General features: G+C 40.7%; 1 protein-coding gene and 1 non-coding gene across 3 annotated transcripts in view; both read left to right on the top strand.

The window, feature by feature from the left end:
* The window catches only part of SATB2 (SATB homeobox 2), a 248,557-nt gene that overhangs the window by 13,078 nt on the left and 219,464 nt on the right, over positions 1 to 16,015 (top strand). The window contains exons 2-3 of one of the 2 annotated variants that reach the window (XM_020890433.2): positions 6,022 to 6,226; positions 14,118 to 14,199. The gene's annotated coding sequence lies outside the window, so the exon portion shown is untranslated. The remainder of the gene's footprint in view (positions 1 to 6,021; positions 6,227 to 14,117; positions 14,200 to 16,015) is intronic. The other variant, XM_020890434.2, reaches the window with a different exon arrangement.
* Positions 3,148 to 3,254, top strand: LOC139032294 (U6 spliceosomal RNA). Its single transcript, XR_011484829.1, has one exon. It is a non-coding gene; the product is annotated as a U6 spliceosomal RNA (small nuclear RNA).

Below are 16,015 nucleotides of genomic sequence, written 5' to 3'. Positions count from 1 at the left end.
ATTACTATTCAATTTCTTTTGGTGAGTTAATTTTGCCATTAAAAAGTCATTTTATAGTACACAAATGGTACAAAAGAAGTACCATTTATAGAAAGGTAAAACAGGTGAAACTGATCTGTGGTGTGGGTGATCAGAACAGTGGTTACATTTTCTTGTTTTTTGTTTGTTTCTTTGACCATGCTGTGAAGCACATGGGATCTCAGTTCCCAGACCAGGGATGAAACCTGCAACCCTTGCATTGGAAGCGTAGAGACTTAACCCCTAAGCCACCAGGGAAGGCCCAGTGGTTACCTTTGTGGGGGACACTAATGGTTCAAAAAACTTCCAGGAGTTGAAAATGTTCTATTTTTTAATTAGAGAGGTGATTATGTGAGTGTGTTCACTGTGTGAAAAATCATCAAGCTTTGCATTTATGATTTTTGACTGTGAAATATGTTTTACTCCAGCTTTTTAAAAAGCATACTGTAAAATTAGAATAAATTCTAGCAGAAGTACAATTTCTGGTTCTGTAGACAGGCCTCTCAGCTGCCCCTAGTTGAGTTTCTCACACACTTCAGTTCATGGCTTAGGAGTCCAAGTAAGACATCTCTTATATGTTATTTCATGTTATTCTCTTTACCGCCATCTTCCTCTCTCCCAGATACCCAGATATCTTTCCTTTAAATTCACTGTCCATTTTTCTGTGTAGAAATATGTGTATCTTTGAAAATTGTGGTGATGTGTATATGTGCTTTTAAGAAATATAAGTGATGCTGTGCTAAAAATCTCATTTTGATTTTCACATGTTAGACTTAAATACTGTGAATCTGAGATATGATCACGTTTTATGAAAATATAGCTGATTTATTATAATTGCTGTATGGCATTCCACCGTATGCATGCATTTTGCTTCTTTTTTTTCATTTATTTTTATTAGTTGGGAGCTAATTACTTTACAATATTGTAGTGGTTTTTGTCATACATTGACATGAATCAGCCATAGATTTACATGTATTCCCCATCCCGATCCCCCCTCCCACCTCCCTCTCCACCCAATCCCTCTGGGTCTTCCCAGTGCACCAGGCCCGAGCACTTGTCTCATGCATCCAACCTGGGCTGGTGATCTGTTTCACCCTAGAAAATATACATGTTTCGATGCTGTTCTCTCGAAACATCCCACCCTTGCCTTCTCCCACAGAGTCCAAAAGTCTGTTCTGGACATCTGTGTCTCTTTTTCTGTTTTGCATATAGGGTTATCATTACCATCTTTCTAAATTCCATATATATGTGTTAGTATACTGTAATGGTCTTTATCTTTCTGGCTTACTTCACTCTGTATAATAGGCTCCAGTTTCATCCATCTCATTAGAACTGATTCAAATGAATTCTTTTTAATGGCTGAATAATATTCCATGGTGTATATGTACCACAGCTTCCTTATCCATTCTTCTGCTGATGGACATCTAGGTTGCTTCCATGTCCTGGCTATTATAAACAGTGCTGCGATGAACATTGGGGTGCATGTGTCTCTTTCAGATCTGGTTTCCTCGGTGTGTATGCCCAGAAGTGGGATTGCTGGGTCATATGGCAGTTCTATTTCCAGTTCATTTTGCTTCTTTATTACACTAATAATGGACCTCCACATTGCTTCCCACTGCTCACTACTGTACTAGTTTCTGCATGGATCTGCATGAGAGTTAATGAAGCATATTGTACAGCTTTTTATCTTTATCATCAATATTTTTTCAAGGAATATTCAGTCACATTCCCATCAGCTTTTATAATTCTTTTGTACTTTTTCTCCAATCTGATAAGCAAAAAATTCTCATCGCATCTTAATGTGCATTTAACTTTGTCTCAGAATTTGTATTGGAGTACAATTGCTTTACAATGTTGTGTTGGTTTCTGCTATATTTTGTTGTGTTCAGTTGCTAAGTCATGTCTCACTCTTTGCCACTTCATGGACTATAGCACTCCAGGCTTCCCTATCACTATCTCCCAGAGTTTGCTCAAACTCATGTCCATTGTGTCTGTGATACTAACCACCCATCTCATCCTCTGTGGCCCCCTTCTCCTCCTGCCCTTAATCTTTCCCAGTATCCGGGTCTTTTCCAATAAGTCAGTTCTTTGCATCAGGTGGCCAAAGTATTGGAGCTTCAGCTTCAGCATCAGTCCTTCAAATGAAAATTCAGGGTTGATTTCCTTTAGGATGGACTGGTTTGATCTCCTTACTGTCCAAGGGACCCTCAAGAGTCTTTTCTGGCGCCACAGTTCAGAAGTGTCAATTCTTTGGCATTCAGCTTTCTTTATGGTCCTACTGTCACATCTGTACATGACTACTGGAAAAGCTTTGACTGTACAGACCTTTATTGGCAGATTGATGGCTTTGCTTTTTACTATGCTGTCTAGGTTTCTCATAGCTTGAATCAGCTATATGTATACATATATCCCCTCCCTTTTGGACCTCCCTCCCACCTACCACCTTCCATTCTCACCCACCTAGGTAGTCCAAAGCACTGAACCGAGCTTCATGTGAATTACAGCACGTTCTCACTAGCTACCTATTTAAATAAAAATAAGCTAAAAAAAAATTTTTTTTAAATCACTAGTAAGATTTAAATATTTTTTCATGTTTTTTTGTTCATTTATATTCTTATTAGTTAACTGCTTGTTCGTGCCTTTAATTCATTTTTCTTCTGGGATTATTTCTTTTCATCGACTCTTAAGAAAGCTTCATATATTAACAAAATTGACCTGTGTTCATATATTGCAGATGTTTTTCCTCATTTGATTTTGTCTTCTAGCTTTATTATGGTGCTGCTGGTGGCGATTGCAAGTTTGTTTTGTTTTTTGTTGTTTGGTTGGTTTGGCCTTAAGTCTGCCTTTTTGCTTCCTTTAAAAAAAATTTTTTTTAAAAATTTCTATCTAGCTGCCTTTTTATGGTTTTAGTTTCGAGGTAATATGCAAGAAGAGCCAAAAAAACCTAATTCAATTATATGTTTAGAGGTAAGAGAAATGTAAGTGAGGAGGACTAAGGTTAAGAGGAACAAAAATCCTATCAAGATGTATCAGGGAAGAAACTAACCAACCAAACCAAAAGGAATTGTATTTGCAAAACAAATTTTTGATGTTAGAACCTACTTGGAATGTTTAAGATAAATCAAAATAGTGCTCGCTTCAGCAGCATATATACTAAAATTGGAATGATGCAGAGAAGATTAGCATGGCCCCTGTTCAAGGATGACGTGTAAATTCATGAAGCATTCCATATCTGGGGGGAGGAAAGTATTTGGACCACAGTAAGAATTCAATAAATGGTAACAGTCGTTAAGACAGAAAAAGAGAAAAGATAAACCAAAATATATCCAGGATGTAGTTTTGATTGTAACCACTCTCTTCTCACCTGTACCGTATGATATTCTTGTTAGGCACTGAAGTCAGGCTAGGTTCCAGCGATTGTAAGTGAGATCCTGGGGCCTGTGTCAGCAAGCAGATGTGGCAGCCTGTCGCCCATGGTGACTGCCTAGATTTAGTGGGAATTTCAGACAACCAGGCTGGCCAGTGTACCAAATGATGAGGAAAGCGATGGTTCTTCTCTGGTCAGCATAACTGCTGAAGAAGTATAGTCACTTCTTTTTCTGGACACTTTATTTAGAAATTTAAACCATGCCTTATCCAAAAGTGGACTTGAGATTGCTTACATGCAAAAAAATACAGTGCAAGATTAAAAAGAGTAGATGAAGAAATTATGGAAAGGGAAAGATTAAAGTAGAGTAAATAAGATAAAGCCAGAGATAACATTATTACACAAAATGCATACCTAAAGGTTCAGTACAAGTTGTGAAATAAGGGTAGGAATGTTAGCTTCTTGGTAAAGAGAGCAAAAAGAGTGAAGCCTTTTCACGGAAGTTGTTCATGAAAATTATAATCACTCCTGATACTGAATTCTAAGAGAAATTTCTCCATTGAGTAACATAAAGAGAACAATACCCTATGACCTAGTTGATAAGGCCCTCAGCAACATACAAACAGTCAACAATACAAGCCTGCATGTGGGCAACTAAGAGCAGTACTTGATATTTTTACATGGAGTGTTTCTCACACAAAAAATATTGTAAATGTCTCCCCTTTCTTGATTAGCAAATTCTATAAGATAAGGAAGAAAGATGTTGTGCATGTTCATTACATTCAGTTCAAAATCCAGGAGGTAAGTTTTGGTTCCTTTGAATTCTTGTAGTCAAATGTTCAATGTTGCAGGGCGGGTGTGGAAAGGAATTCTGTAGCAAAAAAAGGACTTTCACATTAAACTGCGTAATTCCTTGCTGGACTTTTATTCCTACCCAATACAAATTATCCTTTTTATATATCTGTGGGGTACTTACTCAGCAATATTTTATTGTAATGATGATATGAACTACACAGTTGATTTGTTATCCACATGACCACTTTTCCTTTGGTCAAGAGTGATTTGGTCTGTGTTTTCAAATAAGTCGATGAAGCAATAAGTGAGATGAAGAAGGTACCTTAGAGGAAGAGTTAACTGGATCCGAAGGGAGGAGGCAGCATGCATTTTTATGGCATCTTATTTTTGCCCTGGTGTGCTCACAGACAGAAGTGGAGGGAACGCACCCTTTACGGAATACAATCAGCCTGGCCAAACACTGTCCTGTGTGTGGAATGAGTTTTGGAAGCAGAACAGAGGTGTGTTTTTCATTAGGCCACATTGGATTTTCGCATTCGAGAGTATAATTACCAAACCCAGCCCTCAAACCACTGCAAAAACATCACATGCTTCTTATACACATTTTTTCCCTTCAAACCAGCACTCAAGCGCCCACCAACGGCCCTGCCCACAGTAGGGTTCATTTAAAATTCTTTTCAAACGCAGTTGTAACATGGCTCTCATCCAGAAAACAAGTATTATCAGCAGTTAAATCATAGGATTATTCTTACGTTACAGATAACTAGGTACACTTAATGTGTAATAGTTATTATATTAAGACCGTGGACCAGACTCTCTCTATATAAAATTGCCTCCAGGAGTCAGGTTCTCAGCAATGCGCCAGTATCTCTTTCAAGCTTATAATGAACCTGTGCTCTAAACTTGATGTTTAGAAGGTCCGTTCAGTTTGGAGTGTAACTTCTATTTAATTTAAGTTTTAGAAGTAGAGCTAAGGAGAAATGAACACAGAAAGAGGTAGACATTTTATGCTTATTTTTTTCCCTGAGAGCCCTTTGGGGCCAGTGAGAAATTCCAAACATCAAGTTCTCTTTCCCTCTCTGCTCCTCACTGCATATTGTAAACCCATGTTTCTCCCCACTCACCTCTGAAGGCTGGGGGACAGCAGTTACTAAGCTTCCTCTGCAAGAGAAGTTTCTAACTGAATTGTATTCTAGCAGCTTAAAGATCTAATGCAGCTTTTTATTTTTTTGGTTGTGCTGGGTCTTAGTTGCCACACGCAGGCTCTTTGTTGCAGACTGCAGAGTCTTCAGTTGCTGCATGTAGGATCTAGTTCCCTGATCAGGGCTTGAACCTGGGCCTCTCGCATTGGGAGCACAGAATCTTAACCAATGAACCACCACATTCATTGGTTCATAACCAAGTCATAACCAAGTTCATAACCAAGTCCCTAGCACAACTTTTTGAAGAATCTCAATCTTCAAAGGAGAAGCATGAGGAAGGGAGTCATTTATCACGTGTGTTAGTGTGGAATATCTGTTGATGTTCAGTCCCAAAGTCGTGTCTGACTCTTCATGACCCCATGGACTGCAGCACGCCAGGATCCCTGTTCATCACCATCTCCCAGAGTTTCCTCAAACTCATGTTCACTGAGCCGATGATGCCATCACCATGTACTGCAAGATGATTTTAGGTGGAAATTAACAAACATTTATCATTTTAATAATTGTTTACAATGTAGTAATTTGCATTTAAATAGTGTTTACTATGCGCTAGATATTATGCCTTATCTCTATTAACTCATTTAGTCCTCATATCAGTTCTAGGGAGAGGGTAGGTAATACTGTTGCCCCCTGTTACAGATGAGGAGATCAAGGCACAGGAAGATGAAAAGATTTGTCCTGGCTTGTTTAGGAAGTTAAAGGTAAAGTCTGGATCTGAAACTATATAATCTAGCTCCAGTGTCCAGCTGCTAAGCCCTCTCCAGTTCTTCTCTGCCAGACTGCACAGAGAAAATCAAGCTAGTGCTCCAGGGTATCCATTGTGTGCAATGAATCACCTCCTCAGGTAAGCACCCAGAATAGTATATAGCTATGTAGCTATGTACCTTCCGAGGCGCATGGTATACATTAGTGACTTTAGGAGAACAGTCACTTCTGTCATTTTTCTGCTTAACTCTCTTGTATAACTCCAACTGGAAAAGGCCATTACCTTATATAACATAGCATGCATTAGGGAAATAGGAACTATCTGTATTAATCATCGCTATGTACTGAATGATGCTTCCTCTTTGTATGTTGAAGCCTAGCCCTTGATTTGACAGTGTTTGGATGTGGAGCTATGGAAGGTAACTGGTTTGGGTGAGATCATGGGGGTGCAGACCCCATGGTGGTATTGGTGGCCTTATACTGAAGAGCCCAGAATGCTAGCTCTCTCTTTCTTTCTATCTCTGCCATGAGGACACAGCAAGAAGATGACCATTTATGAAGCATGGGCAGCCCTCACCAGACACCAAATTTGCTGGTATCTTGATCTCAGACTTGCCTCCAGAACTGTGAGAAATAAATTTGTTAAGCCACCCAGGCTATAGTATTTCTATTATAGCAGTCCATACTAACAAAGACAATTATCTATTATATGTATATATAGTATTAAAGATTATCTATTATCTATCTATTTATTAAAGATTACTCCATAACTTGGTGACCAAAACAGCAAACATTTATTTATCTCATAATTTATATGGATCAGAAATAAAATCTTACATTTACACAAAACCTATACACAAATGTTCCAAAAACTGGAAATAACTTCAAAAGACGAATAGTTAAACAAATTGTGGTAAACCCGTACTAGTGAGTACTGGTGTTACTGTTCAGTCGTGTCCAACTCTTTGTGACTCCATGGACTGCAGCACGCCAGGCTTCCCTGTTCATCACCAACTCCCGGAGCTTGCTCAAAATCATGTCCATTGAATCGGTGATGCCATCCAGCCGTCTCATACTCTGTCGTCTCCTACTCCTCCCACCTTAATCTTTCCTAGCATCAGGGTCTTTCCCAATGAGTCAGTTCTTGGCATCAGTTGACCAGAGTATTGGAGCTTTAGGTTCAGCATCAGTCCTCCTAATGAATATTCAGGATTGGTTTCATTTAGGACTGACAGGTTTGATCTTGTAATCCAAGGGACTCTCAAGAGTCTTTCCCAACCCACAGTTCAAAAGCATCAATTCTTTGGCACTCAGCTTTCCTTATGGTCCAGCTCTCACATCCATACATGACCACTGGAAAAACCATAGCTTTGACTAGACGGACCTTTGTTGGCAAAGTAATGTCTCTGCTTTTTAATATGCTGTCTAGGTTGGTCATAGCTCTTCTTCCAAGGAACGGGCATCTTTTAATTTCATGGCTGCTGCAGTCACCACCAGCAGTTATTTTGAAACTCAAGAAAACAAAGTCTCTCACTGTTACCATTGTTTCCCATTTATTCACCATGAAGTGATGGGACCGGATGCCATGATCTTTGTTTTTTGAATGTTGAGCTCTAAGCCAGCTTTTTCACTCTCCTTTTTCACTTTCATCAAGTGGCTCTTTGGTTTCTCTTCGCTTTTTGTCATAAGGGTGGTGTAATCTGCATATCTGAGGTTATTGATATTTCTCCTAGCAATCTTGATTCCAGCTTCTGCTTCATTCGGCCTAGCATTTCGCATGATGTACTCTGCATATAAGTTAAATAAGCAGGATGACAATACACAGCCTTGACATACTCCTTTCCCAATTCGGAACCAGTCCATTGTTCCATGTCTGGTTCTAACTGTTGCTTCTTGACCTGCATACAGATTTCTCAGGAGGCAGGAAGGTGGTCTGGTATTCCCTTCTCTTTAAGAATTTTCCACAGTTTGCTGTGATCCACATAGTCAAAGGCTTTAGTGTAGTCAATGAAACACAAACAAATGTTTTTCTGGAATCTATTGACACATGCAGCGTCTAGGGTGGATATCAAGGAAGCTATGCATTGAGAGTGGACACAATCCCCCCAGTCTTCTCAGCTAAGTTTTACCTGATTGACTGCTTCTCCTCATCACTGTGTATTTTTCAATTTTTGCCATAGTTCAGTAACCTCAACTCTTCGTTTCAGCTTTGTTTCATTTATCTATCATTGTATAACAAGCTGTCTCAAAACTTAGTGGTTTAAAATCAACATAAGTATTTAATTTACCATTGTTTCAACAATTTTGGTGAGGCTTAGAAAGTATCTCTTTGCTTTACAGTATCTGGGGACTCAAGATGGCTTGAGGAATGGAGGTTGGAAGAACTGGGTGGGGGGTGGCTGGGTTTCTCTATTTCTGTCTCCTTTTCTCTCTCTTTCCTTTCCGCATGAATAGTTCAGATCTCCTAATAACATGTTGACCTCAGAGAGATTGCACTTCTTATAGAGCAGTTGACTTCTCCCAGCAGCAGCATTTCCAAAGTCCACAGTAAGATCGCCAAGCTTTCTTAGTGTCTAACCTCAGAAGTACAAGGACATCACTTTTGCAGCATTCTATGGGTCAAGCAAGTCACTAGGGCCAGCTCAGACTCCAGGAGAGAGAACTAGACTTTGCTTCTCAATGAGAGGAACAGCAAGAAAAATTGTAACCATCTTGTATCTACCTAGATCCCCTTTCATCAAAATTATTTGACTTTTTAAAAAAATTTAGATTCCACATTAACTATAACACTTTTTATTAGTAATCTTCATCTTTTTAAATTGAACTAGTATATTCATTTTAAATTATGCTAGTTATTTATTTAGGTTGTGCTCTAATTGCCAAGTTTCAGAGATTTTGAGTGGTTTTTGCCAGCTATATTTTATCCACAAGCTGTGTTGTTTTCAGTACAATTTCACCGAGCTCAACATTTTCAGAAATAATGTATCACGTATACCCCATTTAGCAGAAACATGTATAAATGCATGTACTTACAGTCCTAAGGTCTTCACTGAGTGTTTCAGACCTCTGCTTAGAGCCAGAATTTCTCAAGAATCCCCAATTTCTTGTATTACTCCTTGATCCCAATGCAGAAGGACATCATTACATCAAACAGCACTCTTTCTTCAAGCAGGAACTGCCACAAAAAGGCAGCAATAAAATTGATTTTTGGTGAGGAAGAGTAGATTAACTTCAAGGCAAAATTAGGAAAGTTATTTTTTCAGATTATTGTTGTTTCTTTTTTAGTCATTTAGCACTTAGTTTTGTATGTGACATGACAGAGGATCTTACGCAAGTTTAGCTGAAGACATGTAAAGCATTCAGTTGGCATAATGCCCAAAGGAACTTGAGTGTACGTGCATGTGTGTGAGACAGAGATCGAGAGAAAGATGGGGGTCGGGGGGTGCAGCTGGCTGATCTGTCATTCAGAGGCTCTGCTGAATGCTTTCCATGCCTACTTCATCACCCTTTTATTAAGTACTTTTCAAAACACAGGGATCCTGTAAGAAAATCAAATACCATTTACAACTGAAGCTAAGATTGACTTTTCTTCCGGCTACATTCTCTGTGGAAATAACACATGTGTGCATACAAATGCACGTGTGTGTGCACACACACACACATACACAGAGCTTAGCACTCAGAACATGAGCACCACCAATGAAAGGCAGGTCCTAGCCCCAGATTTCTGACATAAGATTCCATAGCAAGATAAGAGCATTCATAAAAATGCTAGATGATTGACTAAGTTAGTAGCACTGCTGAGATGCAAGTCATGACATCTTATAGTCACAGACCAAATTTCAACAGAAATTCCTTGACAACCTGCTGTATATTAAGCACCATATGAGGAGGATGTATGAAAAGAAATAAGATAATTCATTTCCTATTACTCAGTTGCTGAGACCAAAAAGCTAAACTTTCCTTTGGCTTGCCTTTTCAAAGTTCTTGGTAACTGCTATAGAATCTATTATTTCTAACATGATCAATGCCTCCTACTTTCTCCTGTGTCGCCTTCTGAGTTCAAGGCACCACCTTCTCTTCCACGGACTATAGCAGGATCATCCTAATTGTTCTTTCTTCTCCCCCAGCCCCCAGTATTACCTATTCTCCACACAGCAGCCAAGATGTCTTTCTTAAAAACGAAATCAGAAAACAACACTCGGACACTCCAACAGCACTCAGAATGAAATCCCAACTCCTAACCGTGGGCTTCAAGACTTCTGTCTCTCTCTTCATCTTTTATACTTTGCTCCTAGCTCATCAGTCCTGGGTGTTCATTGGAAGGACTGATGTTGAAGCCGAAACTCCAATACTTTGGCCACCTCATGCAAAGAGTTGACTCACTGGAAAACGCCCGAATGCTGGGAAGGCTTGGGGGCAGGAGGAGAAGGGGATGACAGAGGATGAGATGGCTGGATGGCATCATCGACTCGATGGACATGGGTCTGGGTGGACTCCGGGAATTGGTGATGGACAGGGAGGCTTGGCGTGATGTGATTCGTGGGGTCGCAAAGAGTCGGACACGACTGAGCGACTGAACTGAACTGAGCTCATTCTATCCCATTATGCTTTGAACACACATAGTTCACATTCAGTTCAGGTCCTTTTCACTAGCTGTTTCTTCTGCTTGAAATCCTCCTTCCCTTGCCCTGCCCCCCAACATTCACCTGATCTGAGTCTCTACTCAAATGTCACTTCCTCAGAGAGGCCTTTCCTGACCTAAAATATCATAGCAAAAACAGAAGACACTCTCAACTCCTCACTCGCTCGCCTTACCCTTAATTTTTTTTTGTCTTCCTAGCCCTTCACATGAAATATTTATTTTTATTGTTGTTTTTCCTCCCCACTAAAATGAAATTCCAAGAGCTTTGTCCATCTTAACTGCTATCATCTGAATACCTAAAACAGTGCCTGCCACATAGAAAACACTTAATAAACATCTGTTGAATGAATGCTCACATGAATGAAAACCTACCCTGATAAAGATCTGATCTGTATTGGAAGGGAAGCATGAAGACAGCCATGGTCACATGTGTGATCATGCTGTGACATGTGTGGGCAAAGTGTTTGGGGAACACAAAGGACTGGGTCCCTGGCTGCTTAGGGGGAGAAGAGTCAGAGTTTTTTTTACCTGGATCTTGAAGGATGAGTAAGGGTTCACCAGATGGCGAAGTCTGCAGAGCACATTTCAAGCAGAAGAAAGAAATAGTGGATGCCAAGGCCTGGCTGTAAAAGCAGAACATTGCGGGTTGGGGGGGTGGTTGGGCGGGGATGCTCGTCATTTTGTTGTACCTGGAAAATAGGACATGCAAACATGCTGCAGAGGGTCATGAGAGAGGAGAGTAGCAGAGGTGGGTTGATCAGCTCAGAGACAGAAATGACTTTGCAAGGAGCCATTGCATTTGAGGAAGGTTAAATCATCATCGTGCGTGCGTAAGTGCTCAGTCATGTAAGACTCTATGATCCCATGGACTGTAGCCCACCAGATTCCTCTGTCCATGGGATTCTCCAGGCAAGAATACTGGAGTGAGTTTCCACGCCCTCCTCCAGGAGATCTTCTAGACCAACAGAACCCGCTTCTCTTCTGTCTTCTGCACTGACAGGCGGGTTCTTTACCACTGCGCCACCTGGGAAACTCAGACTTCATCGTTAGTGCTTCAGAAAGCTTACTAGCCTCTGTGGTGGGTAGTGTCAGGCACAGCAATCCCTCTAGAGGGGAGTGGAGAGAAGGTGATGGATGGGACATGGAGGGGGCCTGGTGACCTAGATATGGGGAACACTGGAAAAGGAGAAACAGCCTGGCAGAATTTTAAACTTGGGCAGTTTGATGACTTTATGCCTGTAAGGAAACCAGAAGGACACTCAAGTCTGGAGAGTAAGAAGAGAGCTAGCCACGGGTCCCATCTGCCCAGGGTTCTTCCTCTCCAAGCCCCGGGGAGCCATTTGCGGCCACGTGGTCAGCTCCTGGGAGCCCAGCTGCCTCGGTCCCACAGCAAACTCTGTCGTGCTGGACTCACAGCTGCACCCCCTCCGCCCCTGAGCCTTGGGGATTAGGTAACACAGGTGTGCCTGCCTCTGTCTTCTCTTGAGACAAACCTCTCCCAGGTGCCTCTTCAGCTAGAAAATAGATTCCCATCAATTCTGCCCAGCAAGACAGGCTCAGACACGCCAAGTCCCAAAAGGATAAGACTAAAACTCAAGTCTAGACTCACCCAAACTGCATATATAATGTCACTGAACTTTCGTTATTATTTTATGTGATTCTTAAGTTACACAGCTAATACATGAACACTTTCACGTATTTATGAAAAATGCAAACAACGCAGCAGTATGCTAAGACTTGAAAGTTCCTTTCACAGCAACCCCTCGAGAAAGAAAAGAAGTGCATTCCCCTCCTAAGAGTAAGATTTGTCTCTTTACAGTCCTTTATTTCACACACACACACACACACACACACAGGTATATGCACACACACACATACATATAGAAACAATATATAGTTCCATATGTTCTCTTAGGGCTCAAATTATTTTGAAAACTTTTTTCACTTATATACTTGTCTTCAAAGATTTTCACATCAGTAAATATAAATCTACTTCTTTCTTTTCAAACTGCTGAATAGTATTCCATGGCAGAGATGTGTATATTTGTCATTGACTCTTTGCTCTTCTCGTGGATACTTGGGTTACTTCCAATTTTGCCAGATTTTTAAATAGTGCTACAGTGAATATCTTTGCACACTCTATTTTGTACATGTTTGCAAATGTTTCTCTAATGTGGACCCCTGGAAGCAGAATTGGTTGACCATCCTAAAGATATTTCATTTGAATTTTGCTGGAGGCTGCCAGTTTTTCTATTCCATCTTATTAAGTGCTTCAAGATGTACTAAAACAGAAAAATTTCCTGAAATTATAATGTCAGTTATATCACAATAGGATCCTTACTGACGCTAACATCAACCCAGGGACAAACCCAAAACTCTGATACTTGTGCAGTATTCCAGAAGAGTAGGAATGCTGGGCTCTAGGCACAATTCTTAGGGCTGTCTAGCTTTTCTGGGGCCTACTGAAATTGGAGATCTGAAAAAAATTGTTTGCTTGGACACATGAAAAGGAAAATAGAACACTGAAGTTAATACAGATTTATTAAATAATTATAAAATGTAGCATATGTCCACTTCATTGCTATTTCATTTAATATTCATAAATGTTTCCTTATTGAGCAACCTGGTATTCTCCTGAATTCTTGCCCTGACCTCTACTCCTTAGCTTGAGGGAACACCACCAGCTTGGCTTGTCCTTCCCATATTCAGGGAAGACAATCATCCAGAACATATCATCACGATTTCCTTTTTTCTCTTTCCTGGTTTGGAGGGTCTTTCCAAAAGGATTCTTTTGTGTGCCTCTTTAGGAAGGAGGCAAGTTTAACTTGGATAGCAGATCGAGAAGAGAGCTCCTTCTCCAGGAGGGTCAGTGTTAGGGAAGGACGTGCATTTGTTAGATGTCAAACACTGGGGAGAATTCTTCTGGCAAGGAGGGGAGGAGATGAAAAGCAGTGAGTTCCTGGAGGGGCTAGTCCCAAGCACTGGGTAGGTGGCTAAGCAGGACCTCTGGGTCACACACTCTCTGCTGTGGGGATGAAGAGGCAGGTGATAGTTGGGATCTCTCTCTGACCTCAGCTTTTATTCCGAATATCAAGTTCTTTTTCAATGAATTTATTTTCCTCTAGTGCTTAATTCCTAGTGTGGCGGTGACACTGCACCTTACTATTTTTCATCATTAAAGTATCACATCTCAGCAGCACTGTGAGATAAACAGTCCTTGCAAGATAAGCTGGGGACCTTATCAGTTATAATATTTCTATGGGAAAATGCTTTGGGGATTTCAACAGTGGACTTACAAAGGAACCTCTGGAGGCCAATCCATTCCTGACTGAGCACTATTCAGGTGGACTGCATATGTGATGACCAGACGTTTCTGTTTTCCAAGGATGTTCCAGTTTGTGGTTCCCTGAGAAATGTCCTGGGTCAGGAAGATTTTCTATTCAAGTTTCTCTGCAATAGATTACATAGTAAGTACTGTGATGTAAGATGCCCTGTAGACTGACCTGGCTAAATGATGCTGTTTTTTAAGCTGGTGACTTTGTAATTTACAAAATGACCCATGGAGTTTGGCATGCTTTGAAAGCTCAAGATGCATGTGTAAGAATACAAACATTCCCTTTGGCCACCTGGACTATAAAACCCTAGTGGACTCTAGTCCCCTGCTGGAGATTGTTGATGGCCTCCCTTTCCTCTTTTTCCCTTACTCCTTCTTTTCTGTAGCCCAGCCTGGAGTTCTGGGGTCTTTAAAGATGCAGTGAACTAAGATCTGTTGAAATTCTAGCAATCGCTCAACTATTCCCCCCTGATACTCTCCCCATCCTTCTCCCCAGGAAAGTGACCTGATTATAAAACTCTCTATAGATACATTCACAATCTGGTGACCTCAGCTCCCTCCCTTGGAGGTCGAGTTGTGGTCTTCACCCTGGAATTCCTTCCCCACACACTCAAGAGAGCGCCACACATAAGCGTGAAGGGTCCACTAATGAATTTCATGTTTGAGAAAGCCTCCCAAATGTTTAGTTATCTGAAGTAAAGCCACACAGGAAAATGAAAACATCAAATGTCTTTTGCTTTTGGCTGAAATTGTATAAACTTGCCAATTGAGACATTGACCATACGGAGATGAGGAAGAGATGGTCCTATTTTCAGAGTTTCCACTGCCTAGCAGGATACTTGATAAGTATTCAACACATGCTTGTTGAACTAAACTGAGAATCAAGACATACTGGAGGTGATTACATTCACCAACTCTGCTGTCCTGAAATTTCCAGAACCCTCAGTTATTCCTTGTCTTGGCCATTGCTCTCAGAAGAAAGTAGGTGACTTCTCCAATCTTTTGCTCTGAGGAGTCTTCCAAGGGTTTCCCATACTTCCAGCACATCTGCAACTGTCTCCCCACAACTTGACCTGAAATTCTCACCTTAATACCACTTGGGCGGGGGGAGCGGAGGTCAAGTCCCTGTTCCCATTCAAATACCTACATTATCAAGAGGAGAGACAGGAACCTGCCTGCATCAAGAATGTGTAGAGATGCACGTGTGTGGTGTGTAGCGGTTATTAAGGGAAAAGGAAGAGTAGAGAGGCTGGACGCTTATAGTTTCCTCTCATTACCGTTAACAAGAGTGTCCCTGGTGGCTCAGAGCATTTCCCCTGGTGGCTCAGATGGTAAAGAATCTGCCTGCAAGATGGGAGAACCTGGTTCAATCCCTGGGTTGGAAAGATCCCCTGGAGAAGGGAAAGGCAACCCACTTCAGTATTATTTCCTGGAAAATTCAATGCACAGAGGAGCCTGGCGGGGTACAATCCTTAGGGTCATAAAGAGTCGGACACAACTGAGTGACTAACACACACACACATTACCATTAAGTCACAGGCTATTTCTGTCAGTTTATCTCATTAGCCCTTTGGAAGTCTTAGAAATTTCGCTTTAAGGATATAGAAAATGAAATAGCACTGGAGGATGCACTTAAGTGCTATACGATCCAACCCAGCAGCCACCAGCCACACTGCTCTCGGGCCCTTGGAATTCTGGTCCAAGCTGGAATGTGCTGTAAATTTAAAATACATGCTAGTTTTCAAAGATTTATCAAGGAAAAAAAACCAAAATATCTCACTAGTAATTTTTTATATTCATTATATATTGAAATTTAAAAAATGGATATATTGGCTAAATAAAACCTATTATTAAAATTAATGCTACTTGTTTTTAAAAATTTTTAACAATGGCTACTAGAAAATTTTAAGTTATGTATATGGCATTATATCTCTATTCCCTGGAGGAGA

The sequence above is a fragment of the Odocoileus virginianus genome, chromosome 30 (assembly GCF_023699985.2).
Source record: "Odocoileus virginianus isolate 20LAN1187 ecotype Illinois chromosome 30, Ovbor_1.2, whole genome shotgun sequence".
Taxonomy (NCBI): domain Eukaryota; kingdom Metazoa; phylum Chordata; class Mammalia; order Artiodactyla; family Cervidae; genus Odocoileus; species Odocoileus virginianus.
The sequence above is the reverse complement of the archived record's forward strand: the minus strand, read 5'-3'. Positions and strand labels throughout refer to the sequence as shown.